Below are 10,038 nucleotides of genomic sequence, written 5' to 3'. Positions count from 1 at the left end.
CTATGATCTGGCACCTCAGTATTGGTCATCAGACGATGACTGGTGAAGTGTTTGGGGCGTGGCTGCCATGAGGTCATCAATGACGTGGCAGTTCCGGATAGGTCGCATGTGACGTCACTGATGACATGGCACTCTGCTATTGGACCTTGGTGGTTCCACCCTGGGTTTGGGGCGGACCCAGGTTATAAAAGGGGCTGGAGACAACATGGAGGTGCGCAGTCTTCACTTTTGCTCAGTCAGAGCACACCTCCATGTTAGAGCCTCATTGCGGCATAAGCCTATGTTGGGAAGCGGTAGGTAAGGTTAGGCGAACGGTGCCTGTCACGCCGAGATTCGTGGCTCGGCACATCAGGGTCAGGCGCCGTGCTTCCCTCCTGCCGTTCCAGTCTTGCTATAGCAGCCCAGTGGCGTTAACTGGGCTGCGGCTGTTGTGCTTCCTGTCCGATTGTGCCCCCTACGCACACGGACAACGCACCTGCTGCGCCACCTGTCCAATTGTGCCTCCTACGCACATGGACAACGCACCTGCTGCGCCACCTGTCCAATTGTGCCCCCTACGCACACGGACAACGCACCTGCTGCGCCACCTGTCCGGTTGTGTCCCCTACGCGCACGGACAGCGTACCCCAGGACCCCTGTGGAGTTAACAGGGTGTTCCTTATCCTCATCGGCTTCCCGGTCAGCGCTACTGGTGTACCCATCTGGCCTGACGTGTCCTACACACACGTGGCCAGGCGAGAGCTGGCCAGAAACGCTAATCGGAGGACCGCTCGGCCTGATGTGTCCTACACACGTGGCCAACAGGGCGCTTTCGTGGCGGTCTTCCGGTCAACGCTACCTGGTTACCACCCGGCCTGACATGTTTCCTGCACACGTGGTTGGTGTAGCGCTAGGTGCACCAAAACGCTAATCGGGTTGTCGTCCGGTCTGACGTGTCCCAACACACGTGACCGGTTCCCAGAGTTCCTGGGTTATCTCAGAGCCATCCAGCTCTATAGGCTCCGCCTAACCCTCAGGTGCCAGCAGCTCCTTTGTCATCTAGAGCACGGTGGGCCCCGACTGGCGATTAGGATATATACCCCCTGGTCCTAATCTGCCGGTCCCCCCGTAACAAGCTGGCTATCAAAAATGGGGGGACCCAACATCATTTTTTTTTAACTATTTTTTTAAATAAAAAAAATTGATGGGCTTCCCTGTATTTTGATTGCCAACCAAGGTAACGCCAGGCAGATGGGGGTGGCAACCCATTGCTGTCTGCTTTATCTGCACTGAGAATCAAAAATACCGCGGAGCGCTATGTCATTTTTTTAAAGATTTATTTTTACAGCACTGTCATGTCAGGCAATCAAAATACAGGGAAACCCTTTTTGTTTTTAGTTATTTAAATAAATAATTCAAAAAATATATATGGGCTCCTGCTGCATTTTTTGTACTGCTAGCTAAGGGTAATCCAAGCAGCTACTGGCTGCTAACCCCCACTGCTTGGTGTTACCTTCACTGGCAATGGAAAATCCAGGGAAGCATTTGTTATTTTTTTTTGCCAAAAAACTACAAAAAAAATGACGTGGGCTTCGCCATATTTTTGTATGCTAGCCAGATACAGCAGGCAGGTACGGGCTGCCCGTAACCCCCAGCTGCCTATTTGTACCCGGCTGGGAACTAAAAATATAGGGAAGCCCGTTTTTTAATTAATTTATGAATTTTATGAAATAATTAAAAAAAAACAAATAAACGACGTGGGCTTCGCCCCATTTTTGTGTCCAGCCGGGTACAACAAGGCAGCTGGGGATTGGAATCCACAGCACAGGTTATCCCGAGGTTTCTGGGCCCCTCTGCTGCGAATTGCAGTCCGCAACCGCCCCAGAAAATGGCGCTCTCATAGAAGCGCCATCATCTGGCGCTGTATCCAACTCTTCCAACAGCCCTGGAGCCGGGTGGCTTGTTGGGTAATCATGAGTTAATACTGGCTTTGTTTTACTAGCCAGTATTAAGCCAGAGATTCTTAATGTCAGGCACGTTTGACCCGGCCATTAAGAATCTCCAATAAAGGGTTAAAAAAAACACCACACAGAAAAAAAATACTTTAATAGAAATAAATACACAGACACATTAGAGACTCCATCTTTATTACCCCTTGTCAGCCCTCCACGATCCTGCTCTTATGTCTTCTTTCTCCTTCAACACATGCAGCTCTGTCTGCTCCATCAAACAGCACAGCTGCATGGGGGAAGACGCTTTGCTCCGTGCAGAAATCACTCTGTAAGAGTGACCACAGGCTCCCGGCTGTAAGCGGTGGCACGGGTTGTCATAGCAACGCTGCTCCGATCACGTGATTCCGGTGCCGCTGCGTGCTGGTAGCGGGACGTCCCCGTCACTGCTACCAAGCGCATTGCTATGGCAACGGTGATCTCCGTGATTGACCGGCTGTGTCAGCCGGTCAGGAGCCGGCTTCTGCGGACGCTGGTAACTACGGTAAACATCGGGTAAGCAAGAAGCCCTTTCCTTGGTTACCCAATGTTTACCGTAGTTACCAGCATCCGCTGCTCTCACGCTGCCAGTGCCAGCCCCCTGCATACATAACCAGACTACACATCGGGTTAAATTAACCCGATGTGCACTCTGGCTAGGAGTGCAGGGAGCCAGCGCTAAGCAGTGTGCGCTGGTAACCAAGGTAAATATCGGGTTGGTTACCCGATATTTACCTTTGTTACCAAGTGCAGCATCGCTTCCACGCGTCGCTGCTGGCTGGGGGCTGTGGTCACTGGTTGCTGGTGAGATCTGCCTGTGTGACAGCTCACCAGCAACCCGTGTAGCGAGGCTCCAGCAATCCCTGCCAGGCCAGGTTGCTGGTGGGATCGCTGGAGCTTCGCTTAGTGTGACGGTACCTTAAGGGAACGGGGAAGCAGAGCGGGGAGTCGAGCTAGAGCACCCTGTAACAGATATGCAATGACAGGTTCTACATGACGCGTCATAGTCATGTGACCAGTCTGTAGCCAATGAGATAACAGGCACCTGACTGGTCACATGGCTATTTTTCACGTCATGATAGGTCCTGCATCACTGCTGGCAGTGCTGGTTACCGGGAGGATTCAGCGATCATCGAATGGAATAGCGGCAGGAGACAGAGTGCAGGAGGGATCGCGGGGACCGGTAAGTGTTATGGCAATGTTTATTAACTGTATGTGTACATTTATAATGTGTTTTTATGTGTTTGTGATTGCCTCCTATTGTTCCCTTATTAGTGTTTAATTGTGCATCAGCCTCTTCTTTATAACAGCATTACGAACAAATCTATTGATATCACACAATGTACCAAAAAAAATCAAAATTGTCGGTTGGGGCAAAATTTAAACCTAGTGCAAGAAGTGCTCTTTGTGTTTCTGACACATTATGTGACGACAAATTAATGACATCAAAATTGGCATCTAGGTCTAAGTCCTTTTTGGACGTAGGGCATAACCTTTTGGATTTATGCTTCCTACCTCCTCTTCTACATTTCTTTTGAAATTTTTCTGTTTTCTGTAGTAGTTTTTTGAAGGTTGAAATGTTGATTCAACAGATGATTCATCAGTAGTGTATCCCATAGAAGTGTCCAGATCAGAGGAACCAAATGAGACTTTAGATTTCATTTTGGGAGTTTTTAGTATGGAGCGCGGGCTTTTCCATTTATTTGCATTCTCCCATCTGCCCCATTCATAGACTTGGTTAGATGAATAGTCATGTAAGTCCCTATTAAGCTTGCGTTTTTTCATGTGCATAATACTTGATTCAATTTTATCAACAGATACTTGTATGCGATTAATAGTTTCCAGAAAATCTTCTTCCGAAACAGTAGATTTAAATGTAGATTTTGCTTCATCCAAACTTGTCTGGGTCTCTTTAAGTGTGATCTCTTCATGTTCGATAATTAGACCCATGAGCTTCAGAGAGCAAAAAGATAATAAAACATTCCATTTGGAGACAAATTCTTCAGAATAGACTGTGTTGGGAATTTTTTTCAGGCGTAAGCCCCTTGGAATAATAGACTTTTCAGCATAGTTCTTTAAGGTGGTTACATTCCACCAAATTCTATTTTCTTTTTCTGCCAATTTTTGCAATATTTTCACAGATTCATCGCTTGATGCAGAAATGGCAGGTGCATGCGTGTTTGTAGCACCAAATAGTAACTTAGCTTTATCTAGTCGTTGGCTACGGCCATTCATCTTACTGGTTAGATGAACAAAATGGGTTAAGTCCAGAAAGGTAACAACGTTCTATGCTCAATTAGTATGGAAAGCAAAGCCACGGGAGTCCCGAAAGGCAGAAAATAATCCAGTAATATATATCAGCTCACCGTGTGTAGGCACACTCCTGGTTGTCCCCTGGAGCACAGACAGGCACTGCCATAGCCTAGTATTGCAAATAAAAAAGAAAGGATGTCCAGCTCTTCAGGCAGAGAAACCAAGGTCTTTAATTCATCACGCAGATACAATGAAAAACATGACCAGCGCTACACGTTTCAGGTGAAACACTTATTTCAACACCATGAAGAGATTGGTTTTACTGGGGATTGAACCTAGGACATTTTGCATGTTAAGCAGACGTGATGACCGCTACACTATGAAACTATTGGCTAGCAGAGAAAAATTGTGACTGACGGGGCCTTTTTATTGCTGAAGAAAAGTGTTTTTGGTTAATGAATAGAGTTGAGCGCGGTTCGCAGTTCGAGGTTCTCCAGTTCGGGGCTCGAGTGATTTTTGGGGCTGTTCGAGATCGAACTAGAACTCGAGCTTTTTGCAAAAGCTCGATAGTTCTAGATATGTTCGAGAACGGTTCTAGCAGCAAAAAGCAGGGCTCTTTACAGCTACAGTGTGCAGGAGCCAGCTGGCAGCCTGCCACAAGCTGGTAACCAAGATAAACATCGGGTATCCAAGCAAAGCGCTTTGGTTAGTAACCCGATGTTTATCTTAGTTACGTGCAGGAAGCCCACACTTGCCGCTCAGCTCGCTCCGCCCCCTCCTGCCCGCGGCATGTATACATACATATACACACACGCACACACACACACACTCTCACACATGCAACCCCCCCCGCTCGGCTTACCTGCGGCGATGAAGTCCCGCCATCCCGACCTCAGCGCTGTCACTGTCCTCCATGGCCGCCGCTTGTCACATCACCTATCGCTTCCGACCCGAGACTGACACTGGCGGTGACGTCACGGACCTCTTGCGATACTTGATGTGAAGGCGCCGGTCATTGACCTCAGTGACAGGGGCTGTCAGTGTGCTGGAGATCAGCGCAGGTAATGTACCTCGCTGACAGCAGCACTTGTCATGCCCTGCAGTGACCTGGGCTGACCCATTGATGTTAGCTCAGGTCACTGCATTGCTCTCCCAGCCAATGGGGAACATCCTGCTCTTCATTGACTGGGACAGTGTGGATCGTCATGGCAACCCCTTGGATTACACCAGACCTGGATTTGTTTTTCTTTCTAATAAATTGGTTAAAGAGGGAATGTTTTGGGGAGTGTTTTTTCAAATAAAAATGTGTTTGTCGTCTATTTTTTTTTATTACTGACTGGGTTGGTGATGTCGGGTATCTGATAGACGCCTGACCTCACCAACCTCAGGGCTTGATGCCAGGTGACATTACACATCTGGTATTAACCCCATATATTACCCCATTTGCCACCGCACCTGGGCGCGGGATGAGCTGGGGCGAAGCACCAGGATTGGCGCATCTAATGGATGCGCCACTTCTGGGGCGGCTGCGGCCTGCTATTTTTAGGCTGGGGAGAGTTTTTTTTTTTTTAATTATTTATTTAATTTAAAATAACAGCGTGGGGTGCCCTCAGTTTTGGATTACCAGCCAAGGTGAGGTTGCCAGCTGTGGTCTGCAGGCTGCAGCCGTCTGCTTTACCCTAGCTGGCTACAAAACTAGGGGGAACCCTACGTCATTTTTTTTTCATTTTTTTGGCTAAATACAAAGCTAAGCACCCCTTAGTGCCACATGAAAAGCACCAAAGGGTGCTCCACTTTTTCTCCACTTTTTCTCCACTTTTTCTCCACTTTTTCTCCACTCTTTCTCCACTTTTTCTCCACTTTTTCTCCACTTTTTCTCCACTTTTTCTACATTTATTCTCCACTTTTTCTCCATTTTTTTCTCCACTTTTTCTCCACTTTTTCTCCATTTTTTTCTCCACTTTTTCTCCACTTTTTCTCCACTTTTTCCTCCACTTTTTCTCCACTTTTTCTCCACTTTTTCTCCACTTTTTCTCCACTTTTTCTCCACTTATTCTCCACTTTTTCTCCACTTATTCTCCACTTTTTCTCCATTTTTTTCTCCACTTTTTCTCCACTTTTTCTCCACCTTTTCTCCACTTTTTCTCCACTTTTTCTCCACTTTTTCTCCACTTTTTCTCCACTTATTCTCCACTTTTTCTCCACTTATTCTCCACTTTTTCTCCACTTTTTCTCCACTTTTTCTCCATGTTTTTCTCCACTTTTTCTCCCCTTTTTCTCCACTTATTCTCCACTTTTTCTCCACTTGATCTCCACTTTTTCTCCATTTATTCTCCACTTATTCTCCCATTTTTCTCCACTTTTTCTCCATTTTTTTCTCCACTTTTTCTCCATTTTTTTCTCCACTTATTCTCCACTTTTTCTCCACCTTTTCTCCACTTTTTCTCCACTTTTTCTCCACTTTTTCTCCACTTTTTCTCCACTTATTCTCCACTTATTCTCCACTTTTTCTCCATTTATTCTCCACTTTTTCTCCATTTTTTTCTCCACTTTTTCTCCACTTTTTCTCCACTTATTCTCCACTTTTTCTCCACTTATTCTCCACTTTTTCTCCACTTATTCTCCACTTATTCTCCACTTTTTCTCCATTTATTCTCCACTTATTCTCCCCTTTTTCTACACTTTTTCTCCATTTTTTTCTCCACTTTTTCTGCACTTTTTCTCCATTTATTCTCCACTTTTTCTCCACTTTTTCTCCATTTTTTTCTCCACTTTTTCTCCACTTTTTCTCTACTTTTTCTCCACTTTTTCTCCACTTTTTCTCCACTTTTTCTCCACTTTTTCTCCACTTTTTCTCCACTTATTCTCCACTTTTCTCCACTTATTCTCCACTTTTTCTCCACTTTTTCTCCACTTTTTCTCTATTTTTTTCTCCACTTTTTCTCCACTTTTTCTCCACTTTTTCTCCACTTTTTCTCCATTTTTTTCTCCACTTTTTCTCCACTTTTTCTCCACTTTTTCCTCCACTTTTTCTCCACTTTTTCTCCACTTTTTCTCCACTTTTTCTCCACTTATTCTCCACTTTTTCTCCATTTTTTTCTCCACTTTTTCTCCACTTATTCTCCACTTTTTCTCCACCTTTTCTCCACTTTTTCTCCACTTTTTCTCCACTTTTTCTCCACTTTTTCTCCACTTATTCTCCACTTTTTCTCCACTTTTTCTCCATTTATTCTCCACTTTTTCTCCATTTTTTTCTCCACTTTTTCTCCCCTTTTTCTCCACTTATTCTCCACTTTTTCTCCATTTATTCTCCACTTATTCTCCCCTTTTTCTCCACTTTTTCTCCATTTTTTTCTCCACTTTTTCTCCACTTTTTCTCCATTTTTTTCTCCACTTATTCTCCACTTATTCTCCACTTTTTCTCCACCTTTTCTCCACTTTTTCTCCACTTTTTCTCCACTTATTCTCCACTTATTCTCCACTTTTTCTCCATTTATTCTCCACTTTTTCTCCATTTATTCTCCACTTTTTCTTCATTTTTTTCTCCACTTTTTCTCCACTTTTTCTCCACTTATTCTCCACTTTTTCTCCACTTTTTCTCCACTTTTTCTCCACATTTTCTCCACTTTTTCTCCACTTTTTCTCCACTTATTCTCCACTTATTCTCCACTTATTCTCCACTTATTCTCCACTTATTCTCCACTTATTCTCCACTTATTCTCCACTTTTTCTCCACTTTTTCTCCACTTTTTCTCCACTTATTCTCCACTTATTCTCCACTTATTCTCCACTTATTCTCCACTTATTCTCCACTTATTCTCCACTTATTCTCCACTTTTTCTCCATTTATTCTCCACTTATTCTCCCCTTTTTCTACACTTTTTCTCCATTTTTTTTTCCACTTTTTCTCCACTTTTTCTCCATTTATTTTCCACTTTTTCTCCATTTTTTTCTCCACTTTTTCTCCACATTTTCTCCACTTATTCTCCACTTTTTCTCCACTTTTTCTCCACTTATTCTCCATTTTTTCTCCATTTATTCTCCACTTATTCTCCCCTTTTTCTCCACTTTTTCTCCATTTTTTTCTCCACTTTTTCTCCACTTTTTCTCCATTTATTCTCCACTTTTTCTCCATTTTTTTCTCCACTTTTTCTCCACTTTTTCTCCACTTTTTCTCCACTTTTTCTCCACTTTTTCTCCACTTTTTCTCCACTTTTTCTCCACTTATTCTCCACTTTTTCTCCACTTATTCTCCATTTTTTCTCCATTTATTCTCCACTTATTCTCCCCTTTTTTCCACTTTTTCTCCATTTTTTTCTCCACTTTTTCTCCACTTTTTCTCCATTTATTCTCCACTTTTTCTCCACTTTTTCTCCATTTTTTTCTCCACTTTTTCTCCACTTTTTCTCCACTTTTTCTCCACTTTTTCTCCACTTTTTCTCCACTTTTTCTCCACTTTTTCTCCACTTTTTCTCCACTTTTTCTCCACTTATTCTCCACTTTTTCTCCACTTTTTCTCCATTTATTCTCCACTTATTCTCCCCTTTTTCTACACTTTTTCTCCATTTTTTTCTCCACTTTTTCTCCACTTTTTCTCCATTTATTCTCCACTTTTTCTCCATTTTTTTCTCCACTTTTTCTCCACATTTTCTCCACATTTTCTCCACATTTTCTCCACTTTTTCTCCACTTTTTCTCCACTTTTTCTCCACTTTTTCTCCACTTTTTCTCCACTTATTCTCCACTTATTCTCCACTTTTTCTCCACTTTTTCTCCACTTATTCTCCACTTTTTCTCCACTTTTTCTCCATTTTTTTCTACACTTTTTCTACACTTTTTCTACACTTTTTCTACACTTTTTCTCCACTTTTTCTCCACTTTTTCTCCACTTTTTCTCCACTTATTCTCCACTTATTCTCCACTTATTCTCCACTTTTTCTCCACTTTTTCTCCACTTTTTCTCCACTTATTCTCCACTTTTTCTCCATTTATTCTCCACTTATTCTCCCCTTTTTCTACACTTTTTCTCCATTTTTTTCTCCACTTTTTCTCCACTTTTTCTCCATTTATTCTCCACTTTTTCTCCATTTTTTTCTCCACTTTTTCTCCACATTTTCTCCACTTTTTCTCCACTTTTTCTCCACTTTTTCTCCACTTTTTCTCAACTTATTCTCCACTTTTTCTCCACTTATTCTCCACTTTTTCTCCACTTTTTCTCTACTTTTTCTCCATTTTTTCTCAACTTATTCTCCACTTATTCTCCACTTATTCTCCACTTTTTCTCCACATTTTCTCCACTTATTCTCCACTTTTTCTCCACTTATTCTCCATTTTTTTCTCCACTTTTTCTCCACTTTTTCTCCACTTTTTCTCCACATTTTCTCCACTTTTTCTCCACTTTTTCTCCATTTATTCTCCACTTTTTCTCCATTTTTTTCTCCACTTTTTCTCCACTTTTTCTCCACATTTTCTCCACTTATTCTCCACTTTTTCTCCACTTTTTCTCCACTTATTCTCCATTTTTTCTCCATTTTTTCTCCACTTATTCTCCCCTTTTTCTCCACTTTTTCTCCATTTTTTTCTCCACTTTTTCTCCACTTTTTCTCCATTTATTCTCCACTTTTTCTCCATTTTTTTCTCCACTTTTTCTCCACTTTTTCTCCACTTTTTCTCCACATTTTCTCCACTTATTCTCCACTTTTTCTCCACTTATTCTCCATTTTTTCTCCATTTATTCTCCACTTATTCTCCCCTTTTTTCCACTTTTTCTCCATTTTTTTCTCCACTTTTTCTCCACTTTTTCTCCATTTATTCTCCAC

Source organism: Anomaloglossus baeobatrachus, chromosome 2 (assembly GCF_048569485.1).
Source record: "Anomaloglossus baeobatrachus isolate aAnoBae1 chromosome 2, aAnoBae1.hap1, whole genome shotgun sequence".
NCBI lineage: Eukaryota > Metazoa > Chordata > Amphibia > Anura > Aromobatidae > Anomaloglossus > Anomaloglossus baeobatrachus.
Note: the sequence above shows the minus strand (reverse complement) of the source record.